Source organism: Marmota flaviventris, chromosome 12, assembly GCF_047511675.1.
Source record: "Marmota flaviventris isolate mMarFla1 chromosome 12, mMarFla1.hap1, whole genome shotgun sequence".
NCBI classification, from domain to species: Eukaryota; Metazoa; Chordata; class Mammalia; order Rodentia; family Sciuridae; genus Marmota; species Marmota flaviventris.
Window position 1 is genome coordinate 18,631,639 of NC_092509.1, and position 12,209 is coordinate 18,643,847.

Here is a 12,209-nt window from a genome sequence, read left to right on the forward strand (position 1 = left end):
GCATATCAAAAGAAAGACCCTGTCAATAAGAATTAACAGAAGTGAGCTGAGCCCCTTCAAGTTGTGGGTTCCATTTCACAAAGAAACTGTGCATTTCTGTCGTCAGTTCACAACTGTGGTGGAGATGAGCCCACCAGCCTAACTAAACCTCATGCTATTAAAAACTGCCAATAATGAACTGCCTTTGCTCTGATATCATACTTAAGGAGAAGTCTTCCCACAACTTGGCTCATATGCATGTTTTCTCCAGAAAAGCAAAGAACACAGAACAATCCTATCCATAAGACACTTTTATTGCATACTGTACTTCAACAAATCTTCACTGGTTTGCATATTGGTTCTTTGATCCATTAGTATTAGTGGTCAGATGGTGTAAGCAATGGTCACTGAAATTTCTGACATCATCCCCTCCTCCCAACTGTCCTTTCAACCTTGTATCCTCACACTGGAGATTTTAGGGAAGTGGTTATGTTATTGAAGGTAAGGGGCCTGATGTAGAAGGTGAAGTGTGTTGTAACTATCCCGACGCCCAAGGTCAAGAAAGTTATTACAGGCGCTGGTAAAAAGGAGCAGAGCCAGGCACAAGTGCAAGGTGTAGAGACAGATTTTATTCAGAACTGCTGTGGAAGGGAAGAGTTCTATGTAGTCCTGAGCTCCTTCCTTCTAGCAACAGAGACAGCTGGGGGCTGACAACAAGCCAGCAGAGTGCTCAGTGTTATTGTTGTGTAAAGACACAGAGGGGCACGTTTTTACTTCTCTATTATTTCCTGTAGGTGAATCTCCAGAGGAGGAACAGAAGCATTCACCAAGCTTCATGTGCATCTCGGTATTTCGCATGTCACAAGACACATCTTTATAGAAAGGGGATGTACCAATTTAGATCGCAATCAAATTTTTATGAGTAATTCAGTGTCCTCCTAACCTTGCCATCTTTGTGTGTTATAATTGAAAATACTAATTTAGCAAGTGCAAACATTTACCATAGGTTTACTTCATTTGCATTTCTTTAATTACTTTTGATGATTCCGTTTTCCATTTCATCTTGGGTGAATTTCCTGTAGCCTTCTAAAATGATTTAGTTACGTACTTTATTAAATTATAAAGTAGTTAATCCAGTTATGATTTCAAGCTTCAATAATGTGGCTTTTGTAGGACCTTAACACATTTGAAATGACAGAGTGGATTAGGGACTTCCCAGGCACCTTTAAAATCCTTCTGATCATACACTTAAGTATTTTGAAGGTCTGTAGTCTAGTCTGTTGCATAATTATTTAACATTCTCTCTGAAATGTTTTACAAAAATGACCCTAAGTTAATGTAGCTTGAGATAAATTACAAAAAGATAATGTGAAATAAAAACAATACTAACAACATTGCATGAACTTTTATTACTGTTTTGTTGAGCTAATGTTATGTATTGTAAATGACCTCTTTTGATAATATTCACTTGTCTATTGTTCTACAGCATTTTAAGTTTGACTTTTGGAAATTAAGGAATTGGCACTATATTTTATATAATTACTATCTGAGGATAGTAGTTCTATAGCAGGACTTTAGTTCTCCTAATTTACTTTTATTAGTCCTGCTTAATTTCAAAAAATGACAAGTTCTGTTTTGTGGAGATTCGGAAAATCACCAGAACCTGGAACTACACACTTACGGAGAAATAATGTTTTAAATACAGTAAATGTTTTTTTCATCACTTGGGCTATTTCTTTCAAAACTTAAATTTCAGTCATCACTGTCCTCTTTGAGTCTAGTGGTGTTTAGGAATGCTGCAGAATGCATTTCCTGCATCCTGAATGATGCCTTTCAGAGTCACTGGTGGGCGGGCTCGGCCTCTGGGGGGGAGGGGGCTCTGCTCTGCTGTGTCTCTGTGACCTCCCTCATAATGACCCACTCACCCACTCAGATACACTCTTGTATCTCATTGATAAGGGTTTTCTGTGGAGTTGAGAGAAAAGTCTTTCTCAAGTGCAGATAGATTACATCTATTGTCTCGGGGCCTGTCTAAGTGTTCTGTCACTCCATTAGAGAAGGAAATTAAATTGACTTGGCACAGGTTGGCCCCTCACTAAAGGAGGAAGCTGATTGTACCCCACTGCCTCCTGTGCTTCCAGGTGATTGCAAATTGATTAGTTGACAGTAGGTTCCAATTCCTCCCTAACTATTGAAATTTTAAGCTGACCCATTCGTGATCATGAAGATAAATCTCATCTTTTAATTTCAGAAATAAGCAGTATCATCAATCCTTTCTATGATTTCAAGGACTCTATGACTTCCATCGGTTATCACACACATCTGCTGATTACTGGAGAGCCTGCCATTGGAACTGCTGGCCTGGCTTCATCGCCTTACAGAGCCCTCTCATCACTTCTTCCATATTGTCACAACCCAGGAAGTGCTACTAGATTCTCTAGATTTTCTTGTTATTGAATTTATTGCCATTTCTACAGAAAAATGAATAACTTATTCAATATAAAAAAAAGAAGAAGAAGAAGAAGGAAGAGTTGGGGGAATAAAAGGCTCAAACAGCTGAAATTCTTTCTGGTCCTTCCCTGTGTATAGTCACATTAGAATAATGGGTATTTTTGTCCAGTGCAGGACAACTTCCCAGTTAACTATGTAATTTGATCATATAGGCTGAGATTCAAATCACCACATAATTATTCACAGATTGTAAGAAAAACACTTTGAAGGTTCTATATAATTGGTATCAAAGAGTACTGACAAGGCTTTCAGAGCAGGCTAATGCATCCTGAAGTGAACAAAGATATTTAACATATATCACCAGATATTCTTGATAAGAAAGCTCCTCTTGCATTTTTAATTAGGGACCTTTGGGAAGTGCATTTGCCCCACCAGGTTTCTGCCATCCAGTGTCTGCACCAATAATAATTTGCTAAATAGCACCATGTGCCCTATAAGAAGGAAAGCCAACTACAAAAGCCCAGGCGAACTCAATTCCCAAGCTCCCCCTGAGGAGCAGGAGTTCCTGACTTCCTCCTGTCCCCCAGGGCCAACAGCAGCACAGTGGCTTCAGTATCTTCCAAAGCAGCATGTCCTTAGATGGTCTGACCCTAACTGCTTCGCTTCATGTTAGGTGGGGATCTATTTGCATTAAGGAAAAGGACACAAAGCTGACAAATAAAATTTGTGTTTTATGTGATTCAGGGAAAACACTTATATCAGCTCTGGATCAAATGTCTAGGACCATCACCAAGGCTTGGCAGACTAAACTTGGGGAAGTCCCTTCTCAAGCAACAATGTGTTTGACACAGTTGGCTTCACCTAGGAATAACTGTTTCTACTGGTACAAACCTTGAATTCTGAGGCAATGATAGACAGAATGATAGACAGCAAAATGAACTTGGGAAAAAACCTTAAAGAAGGAACAAGTGAATGAGCAACTAGAAGTCATGTGACAACACTCAATTCTTTCTGTCAATTTGTTTTAAAGATGTTTTATAAATGCACCCCAAATGGCCTTCTGTCTTGCCTTCATTCTAGCTTCATCTAATCTTTCCTTTGACCATATTCTGCTGGCTCAGTTTAACAGGTGTGGCAATGTAGACTCCACTGTCCATCTTGAGAATGGTTAAAAACACCTTGACTGGTACCAGAGTCAAATCCCAGGTGGAAGAGCAGAGTCAGGAAGGTGCAGCTCTGCTGCAGTCTCACCTGAGAAAGCTCAGCTCGGCGGCCTCACAGAGCCTGCCAGCCCTCCCTGGGGAAATTCATGTTGGGATGCTGTTTGAAATGGCTGTTGATTTGTCCATGTAATGAAGACTTTATTGAGTGCTTCCTGTGCTAGTGTTCTAGGCATGAAGCAAGGTCGACAAAAGATGCACCCAGGGAACTTATTTTCTAGTAACACAAAGTTAGCTGGGCGAGAAGAGTAGCAGGTGAAAAACCAAATGAACTGGACAAAATACAGTGAGTGGTATTTTGCAGATAAACAATAAAACTAATTAATTAACTAATTACTAAACATATATATATATATATATATATATACAAAAAAAATACCCAAAATGGTGCAGGATGATGTGAGCCAGGATGAACAGAGGATGAGAATAAACACTAATATATACTAATATATAGTCAAAGCAGTTCCATTTGAAGGATGTAATATTTAAAAGTAAATATAAATGAAGTTTTAAAAAGGTGGATGGCCTAGGCATTTATCTTTAACTTATAAAGAAATCAGATTTGTAGTTTGCAAACTTTCCCAATCTGTAGCTTAACTCTTTCTGTGTATTTAAAAGAACAGAAATTTTAATTTTGGCAAAATCTTGTTTCATGTTTAGAATATTGTCTATCATACTATATTTACTACATAAATAAATAAACTATTATTGCAAATTGGCACCTAATGTTGATTTCCTGCATTATAGTTTTTCAGATACAGGCTGAACTTTGTATGTTGTAGTAGAGAAATCTTTCCATACCAAGTCATTTTTTTTTACATTTTCTTTTCAAAGTTTAAGACTTTTGCTAGCATTTAGGTCTGTATCATTTTGCAATTTCTTTTTAATATAATAAAAAGTATGTGTTAAAGTTCATTTTTTTTCTTGCAGTGGATGGCCAATTGATGCACACCAATTGTTGAAAAGAATATTGTTTCTTAATTCAACTGCCTTAGTATTTTGTAAGTGAATCAGATATTTATGCAAACATATACATATACAGTAGTTTATTTTGCAATTGATCTCCAGATCTCTGCTTTTTCCAATGTCATAATAAGATACTCTCATGTTTACTGATGATTATAGAGAAAGCCTTGAAATATGAAAATAAATATCCTACAAGAATTGCTTTCAAAAATCGTACAATAAATATTTTTTCTTGTCACATAAATTTTAAATTTAGCTTCCCGATATGTACCAAGAAATCCTGCTGAGGTTTTGTTGGAATTACTTTTAATCAAAAGAAAAATCTGGGGAGAATTTGTATCTTATCAGTATCGAATCTTTCAATGTACATGTCTAGTATATCTTTTTACTTATTGAATCTATTCTCAGCATAGAGACCATGTAAAACTTCATGAAATTTTTATCTATATTTTAGGGATTTTGGTACTATTTTAGATGGCATTGTGTTTTAATTTTAATTTTCTATTTCTAATTGTTCATTGCCTGTACATTTAAATATATTGATTTTATAGCCCATGATTTGAAAATGTGTTAGTTTTGTGAATTTTCTTTGCAGATTCTTTAGTAAGTTTTTTTTTTAAAATAGAAACAGTCTTGTTACTTCTTCTCCTACATGTTTGAATTCTCTATCTTTTTCTTGCCTTCTTGCACTAGTTAGGACCTCAAGCACCATATTAAATAGGAATGATGATTACAGACACTTGATGCTTTGTTGTGCTGTATGTGTGTGCTTCTTTTTATTCAGGTCAAAGTATTTTCTCATATTTTCTAACCTCATTGTTGACTAAAACAGAAGGCTTAACTGTTGATTCTGAAATCATAATTTATATAAAGTAAACCAAAATAACTCTATGCAAATTTCAATATTAATAGGAATATTACTCATAATATTTGTGATAATTAATTCCTCATCATTGTACTTTCATCTTTCACCCCCCCCCCTCTTAACCAGGTGTTTTCTAGTCTATTATGACTACTATGGCAAAATATCATAATCTAGGTGGGTTAGAAACAACAGAAATTTACCTGTCACAATTCTGGAGGCTAGAAGTCCTTGATCAATTGCTGACAGGCTTGGAGTCTGTTGAGGGCCTTCCTCCTGGTTGCAGGGGTCCTCTTGCTCTGTCCTCACATGGGAGAACAGGAGACTGAGCTCCCCAGGGTTGCTTTCATAAGTGCACTAATCTGATTGGTCCAATGACTGCTTCCCAAGGCCCCACCCACTGATGTCCTCACCCTGGGGTTAGTATTTCAACCTGTGAGTCTGAAGAGACCCAAATGTTCAGAGCACAACATCTGGGGGGGGCCTTGAGGGAAATTTTCAATTCTATCTGTGACTCTCACTTGGCTTCAAAGGCTTGATCTCTTGCCATTCTATCACCTTCCTCTGTCTTCTGTTTGTATTGATAATAAAATGAAAAAAAGTCATGAACTGCTTTGCTTTATTCTGTGTACTCTACCAAATATTTTACAAACCTCATCTTATTCTTAAGACAATAAAACTTATGAACAATTCTTCATCATCCCTGTTTCACATAAAAGGAAAAATCCAAGAGATTAAAGAGCATGTGACACAGAGTGGGCAGACAAGTGTCACTCTGCCTCTGCAAGACCCAAGTTTCTATTCTATACTACTTTAAAATGTAGATGCCCATGCACTCTGCAGATTGTTTTTTTAATGTTTGAACAAAAATATTGTTTAAACAAGTGCTACTATTGCTTTTGCTGAATTATATTTATTTGTAATTTATTCTTATAAAACAGTAGAATATTTTCTCTGTCTTATCAGAAAAAAATAGGTCCCTCATTTCAAAAATGTATCCATCTCTTAAGAAAACATCATGGATGGAGAAACATCCTTTATCAGGTCTAATTCCTGATGGAGATCCTGGCATCTGCTAGGCCCCTGACTTTACACGAATCAGTGAACCTGATTTCTCAGTGTTCTCATCTAGAACATGAGATTAACATCACTGAATCTTTTCCATATTTGAGGAGAATTAAATACAATAATGTGTCACCTGTGTAGCAAGGTCCCCCATAGACAGTACAGACCTACTCCTACATGTTGGCTTACATGTTTCTTCTGAGATCTCTTATATTTTATTTCCTGCTTAATATCTCTGGTATCCTCTCCTGACTCCACATTTCCCACTGTGTTTCCCTAATATCTAGTTCCATTTAGGGTGCCCATTTGCAGTAACTTCTTAAGATTGCTCTTTCTCTTTGACCATAGTTCCTCGGAACCTCTAAGTTATTCCAATGAGAACCCCAGGTCACTGCTCCTGTTGTCTCTAATTTTTTACATCACTGAAGATCAGGCTGACCCCAAGAAATCATGAAATATAGCAACCTCATTCACACCATCACATCTCCATACCTGCTTCAAATTCTTGTGGCAATTCTTCATCTTTTAAAAAATAATTTAGGGATAATTATGTATCCTGTGTTTTCCGATAGTAAATAAAAACATCTGCATCAATGATCCTAACTCATGTTCACAATTTCTCCTATGAAACCCTGGGAGTCAGAAGACTTCCAAAGCTCAGAATTTTTGCCCATTAGAGTAATGGTACAGTGACAGCAAAAGTTATCATGTGATGCCTCAAAAGGGTTTGGAGACATGGCATCCAGTCAAACATGCTGATAACTCTGTAGGGAAATATGCAGATATTTGCCGTCAGTGCTACATAAAGACTTTCATAAATAGGATCTTGCTAGCTCAGCAGAAGCGTGTTCCCCATGAGCTATGATAGTAGTGTCATTATCAAGGACTATCAAATTTGGGAATCAGAGATAAGGAATTGTGGGCCTGCAGCAATTCATATTTATAGACACTAATACTAAAACTTACAATTAGATTGCCATCTGAATATACCTAAGAGGAAAAAACACAAAAGAAAGATTAAATATTAAAGTGATTAGATCAATGCAGCTAACACAAAATACCCATGGGCCTGTTATATCCAGTTCTTATGTAATTATATTTATTCAATGGGTTAAAAATGCATTAAATATGCTCATTGCTCTTGTTTAAAGTTGAGTATCCAAATATGAGGTCATTGGATCTGGTGAATATTTGGATCAAATATTTGTGATTAATAAATAATCAGGAATATCGTTTAAGCTATTGAAATCCATAGGGTAAAACAAACATTTTTGCAATTCAATTATTTTATGGAAGCAACCAAATATACTTTTGAAAAAACAGTTTTTCCATGTATTATTTGAAAACAAACTTCAACCATATCTCATTGAAATCACCTTGTATAAACTCTCCTATACAGTGTAGATAAAATGCTAAACGTGTGTTAAGCATGGTTGGCCCTCTAAATATTTGATCAGGGTCAAGATGGTTAATTTTGGCATCAGGGGAGACAGGGGATGGTATGGTGGTCTTAGGATTTGCTTTGTCAACAGAACCTCTGCTCATCAGCTTGCTTTTGTGACCCTTGAAGAACTGAAAGGTGAATGAAAGCAAACTGATCTCATATAAACACAATTAAGCATGTGCAGATTCTTTTCTCTGATGAAACTGTTACCAAGTCAATCTCATGCTCCATTTTCTCTTAAAAAGCAATATTTTCCTAAATCTGTCTAATCTTCAATTAATCATTAAGAGGGACTTATAGACTCAAGGTTCAATCCACTCACACAGTCATTACCAGCAAGAAGCCTGGTTCACATGATCTTATTGATGATATCTTACAGGTTAGCAATTCATTAGAAAGTTCTTAAAATTAAAGAAAATATTCCATGATCTTTGCCCATATAGAAACTAAACTAAATTCCCAAAAGTCCAAATTATATCGTTGCAAAACTTACACATAACATCAATGAGCAAGTATTGCGGTCTCTGTGTCTATTTGAATAGGCAATGTCTCAGAGTTCTTCGAATATCTACCCAGATGCTCTCAAAAACAATTTAAACAACATTTTTAGAGATTCTCTAATGATTTTAAATAAGATTCTCTAATGCTTTTCTTAAATCTTACAAAATTATCAAACACTCTCAGTGTGATTGAAGGATAGTGGTTTTCTTTATAAACTTTGGAATGCTAGCTTCCATGACATATTAGTCAAGTCAATGTAAAACTACAGTACCAAAGTCTGCCTTTTAGAATACATTTTATTTTATTTGGTCAAGAGAATTTATTTTGTGTTATTTCTTCAGAAAGTGTCCCTTCTAAGTCTCCATAAATTGTGTCTTTATGAATTTGTTATAATAATATTTTGTCAATTGAAGTAATAGTTTTCCTATCTTTACACTGAACAATAAAATATTTGTTCCATTTTTAGTGAGGCACAAAGGCAACTCATCAATGTATGGAATAACTGAAGCAAATATGCTGATCTTTCTAAATGGACTTTTTAAAGACATGGCTATTCATTCATTTATTTATTTTTATGACCAAAATATATTTGTGTGCATTATATAAATATAAGTCCCATATTCCCATATGTCCAAAAATCCTTCTCATATACCATTAAAAAACAAGCTTCTTGATAAGCCAACACCCCCAAGGGCCTTGGCTTAGTGGCAAGAATAGGATCCCAGACTCAGGTAGTTACTTCCTGAGAGCCCTGGCAATAAAATGTGTTTCAACAGAATCCCACTCCTACCTCAAAGGACAGTCAGGCACCTGCCAGGGAATGACAACCTACATCTCTTAATTCACACACTTCTAGCCAGAAGCCTCTGCTTAACACATGATTGGCATTTTATCTACACTGTATAGGAGAGTATATACAAGGTGATTTCAATGAGATATGGTTGAAGTTTGTTTTCAAGTAATACATGGAAAAACTGTTTTTTCAAAAGTATATTTGGTTGCTTCCTGTCCTCAGAGAGATGTAGCAACTGGCTCACAGGCTTTCCAATTTCATGACATCTAAAATCAGAGTGGGCATAGCTTCCCCAAGTCCAAGTATAGAAAGATTAAGTGAAATAATATTATATGGAAATTACTATTAAACTTTGTGCAGGTAAATGGAAATGAACACTAATGAAATATAAATAATAGTGGTAATGTAATACCAATAAAAAAATGAAAGCAAGAAGCATGACTGGTAATAGCAGCCCAGGGGTGCTTAGAGTGTATCCGGATTCCTTGACAGCAGCTTTTCTTCACCCTCAGGAACAAATGTTTGCCAAGGCCAGTGAACATTGACTTCTAGAGATGTCTCACCTCCATTCACTTCTTCCTATATTCTTCCCATATGATGGCCTGCTCCTGGATTTCCCAATTCCTAGTCCTGCAAGCAACACACCTCAATGAAACCAGAGTGGTCTGACAGAACAAAGCAAAATTATTATCCTGTGGGTATATAATTTTTTGAATGTTTTCCATTGCTCTTCATAGAAACATCAGCTGCTTCTCATGACGTGGGTAGTGTGTTATAGGCCTCCATCTGTACCTTTCCTTGACATGGCTTCTTCTCTTATCCTATGGTCTAGCCAAGGTTCTTCTCTCTGTTACCCAAACATGCTATGATCCCTTCTACCCCAGGAAATTCACACATGTTGACTCCCCTGCTCCCAAACCCTACTTGGCTTAACTAACACTGAGTTCTCTTAGATAGTATTGTTACTGCCTGTCCAAACTAAGAATTTTTATTTTATTTTTTTTTCATAATTTCCATCAGAATTCTTACTTTGTTTGTATCTCTTTTCTTCTTCTTTCCTTTAGTTTTTGTTCATGATTTTCCTTAATGTGTTAAAACATGCAATAAAATTAATACTAAACATATTTATAATTGCTGATTTAAAGTTTTATCTAATCTACTCCATGTTTTGGTTTCCTTATGTATATGTTTTTTTTTTTTTTTAATTTATATCTTATTTTTTTTTCTTTGTGACAAACTGTCTTACTTTTTAATGTTTTGTGATATTTTTGTTGTTGACCTCTAGATTATTGAATAGGATAGCTAATAATTCTGGAGGTCAGATTCTGCTGATCTTAACTGTTGAGGCTTTTTGTTTATTTATTTATCCACTCTGTTTTTAAATGATTGAGATTCTTGTCATGTGTGGTCACTAAAGTCTATTTCATTAGCCTGTATTCAGTTACTATTGGACAGATTTCTTTGAATACCAAGAGCTAAAAAACATGCAAGCAAACAAACAAATATAAACATATAAGAAAACAAAAACAAAATCCCACAGTTTCGCAGTCTTTGCAGGTTGATTTGGCAGTGGAGGGAGTCTCCATTCTCACTTCCCAGCCAACTAGAAATGATTCCTTCCTGCCATCAAGTTGCTACAAAAGAGTAGCATTTTCTAAAAGTATGTTGAATCATTCTCTTATGCACTTCCCCTTGCATATAGATTATTTAAAATTCCTAGCTCAAAAAATCAAATAGACAAAAATACATAAAAATTTTTCCTAGAGGACCTTCGTGTCTCAACAGCTCCGAAGTTAAAAGTACAGAGAAATTAGATCAGGTCTATGAATGAGTCATGGACATAAGGATTAGAAAGGACTCATCTAGCTACAGAAAAATATGATGATTGTGTCAGAGTCTGGGGGTGGGTGGGAGCAGCAGAAATAACCATCAGACTCTTCAGTCATGATGTTATCATCTTTCACATCCTCAGCAAGTGCAGGTGACACCATGGTCAGTCCCATCACACGTGTCCATGTGTCTATGGAGGTGAGAGAAAAAAAAAAAACAGAGGACGCTGGGAGTTGTTCAAGCACCCATATTGGGAGATGCATGTGTCTGCTGCAGGACTGTAGCTTAAGGAAAGGAAGCCAGAGAGGCACTGGCTGCGTGAACCAAAGCCTGCTGGTTATTGAGTGACAGCTGGAAAATAAACATTCTGGTAACTGCAGAGAAAGTGAAGTTTGAGGAGTCAGTGAAAGTGGAGTGGACATTTGTGTATGTTATTTTGTCTCTGGTGCTGTTTAAAACAGAGCATTGTGTCTGAGATTCTGCCAGAGCTTGAATCCATGTTTACACAGATTCAATGGTCAAGCAGTTGGTCCAGCTCATCCACATTAAATGGGAGACCCTGGAAAGGAGGTGATAATGTCTTTCACAAAAGACTTCTTGACAATACTGATATCACTGATGGAGCTTATCAAGCATCTTCAATTTACACAATAAACTTATAAAGCTTCTTCTAGTCTGGCTCTGTCCATGTATAGACATGACCTTCATAATGACATTGCCTATTTGGGCTCCCAAGTGTTTCATTAAAAAAAGAAGGGAAAAATAAAAAAAAGAATAGCAATGATCATAACAGCTTGCCTTTTAAAATCCAGAATGTTTTTAGTCACTTTGTTTTAAAGGAGACATCCTTTGGGTGGCCGTTTCTCACAATGCCCATACTCACCAGCATAAATATTGATGAGGAATAGAAGGAGTCCTGGATTTCAGCTTTTTTAATGTGGCAAGACAAGTGAACAGGGCTGCTGAGGAGAAGTAGGTTTGTGATTTATCTCAACAGAAAAAACCTCCTGCTTCAACTTATCACACGCCTCAGAGAGTCACTTGAAATGTGATTCGTCTCCGGACACCACCCCACGACCATTCCAGTTAGTCTTTGCC